The sequence below is a fragment of the Poecilia latipinna genome, unplaced genomic scaffold (genome assembly GCF_001443285.1).
Source record: "Poecilia latipinna isolate Pla-1442-1.1 unplaced genomic scaffold, P_latipinna-1.0 Scaffold3922, whole genome shotgun sequence".
NCBI classification, from domain to species: Eukaryota; Metazoa; Chordata; class Actinopteri; order Cyprinodontiformes; family Poeciliidae; genus Poecilia; species Poecilia latipinna.
This window is the reverse complement of record NW_015116538.1, coordinates 6,374-8,021: the sequence shown is the minus strand read 5'-3', so window position 1 is coordinate 8,021 and position 1,648 is coordinate 6,374. Positions and strand designations below refer to the sequence as shown.

Below are 1,648 nucleotides of genomic sequence, written 5' to 3'. Positions count from 1 at the left end.
GTTGGGTTAAAGACGAAACTTGGAAGAAGCCACGCCCCTCTTCATAAGCCTCCATTTTCAACATGACTGTGAACGTTGCATATCGGACTTCTCCTCTACTTTGAAAAAACACATGGTAAGTAAAAAGAAGGTAAAGTTTCAACGTGAATAAGATTTTATTAATAAATATAATTTATTTAGAAGATGTTTGATATTTATTTTTATGGTTATTTAAAATGTTTATTACGGTAGGTTGCTCTGACAAAGAGCTTCGGTGTTGCTACAACACGGCTGTTGGGTGGGTCGGGGGAATGATGTAGGGGAAGGGCACAATTTATAAAGTAAATTAAATTCAGCTGTTTAATATAACCTCAATCATATTTGTTCGTAACTTAGCATAGTAAATTTCTAAAAAAATCGATTTAGTTTTAAAATAAAAGATAGTTGACGGCTTGTCCCCTGATTTTCGCGGGCTTAGTTCACTAGCAGGGTGCAATATGCGCGCGCATCCTCAGCTGGCTGAAGCGACGTGTTCGAACACCAGCAGTAATGGCGGAGGAGAGCGAGCAGAGCTATTAATGAAGTGGGTATATTGTGCTTTTTGGAAAATAAAATAATTTTTACAAACTTATTAGGCGATAAATTAGTTGTGCAAACCTGAATTATGCGCTCGGTTTATTAACATATAGCTTAACTACAAACATGCTCGAACGTGTTCGTACTTATCGCTCCCACGCAGCCGCCGGCTCGTCTCGCCCGGTCTATCAGTTAACCGGGTCATCGGGTGCGGCGAGTTAAGGCTCGTTAAGCCGAGAGAGAACGACCGTCTCCCGGCACATTGCTTTCAAACTCAGCAAAAAAAGCAAAAAATAACTCAGTCAGAGAATATCTAATGTTAATGTTTGCTAATTTTATTATTGTTATTATTGTTACTATTAATTACAAATACATTTATTTAAAGTTGGTGCTGAAAGTTATTCAGCACTAAGTTAGTGTTTAAGTCAAGACTTACTTGTAAATTAAATTATATGTGTCATTTTATTTTATTGAGTGTTATATTTATTTCTAGGAACATAAAAAATACTCTGAACATTTGAAATTGCTGGTTAATTACAAGTTAATTGCAGTGGAGACAGCTTTAAGGTTGAATTCGGTCATTCTTAAAGTTCTTAAATACGATTTTTTCAGTGTATTGGTTTGTTTCGGAATTTTTTATGTATAATGTTGGGGATTAAGGTTAAAATGTTTAGGGTTATTTTTTAGTTATTTTTGTAAGTTATAATATGAGTTCTGTGGAGTATTTTTAAGTGTCTTTCTTTGGGGTTGTAGTTTTTGGTTTTTGAGTAATTTTAACCTCTGATTGGGTTATATATTTGTTAAAGTGTGCCTCTAGGTTAGGGTATTAAGTGTATATATAATTTTTATTATTTTTTTTTTATAAAAAAACTTTCAATCCTCTTATTTTCGTTTTGTTGTGTATGGTCCCCTGTCAACCTCTCCTACCTTTTTACTGTCGTTTAATCAACCTGTTGCTGTGGTAACCGTCTGCACCCCACAAACCCAGCAGAGATTAGTTAAAAACACAACGGATTCAGTCCATTAAGATTTTAGGTTTTCAGGCTTCATATTTATTTCTCGGTTAACAAGCATCTCCAATCATGAACACAGC

General features: G+C 35.0%; 1 long non-coding RNA gene across 1 annotated transcript in view; it reads right to left on the bottom strand.

Moving 5' to 3' along the window:
* LOC106941885 (uncharacterized) overlaps nt 1-1,642 on the bottom strand; it is a 16,499-nt gene extending 14,857 nt beyond the window's left edge. Inside the window, exon 1 of the long non-coding RNA XR_001423478.1 lies at nt 1,540-1,642. This is a non-coding gene — a long non-coding RNA (uncharacterized LOC106941885). The remainder of the gene's footprint in view (nt 1-1,539) is intronic.
* Nucleotides 1,643-1,648: the final 6 nt, after the last annotated feature.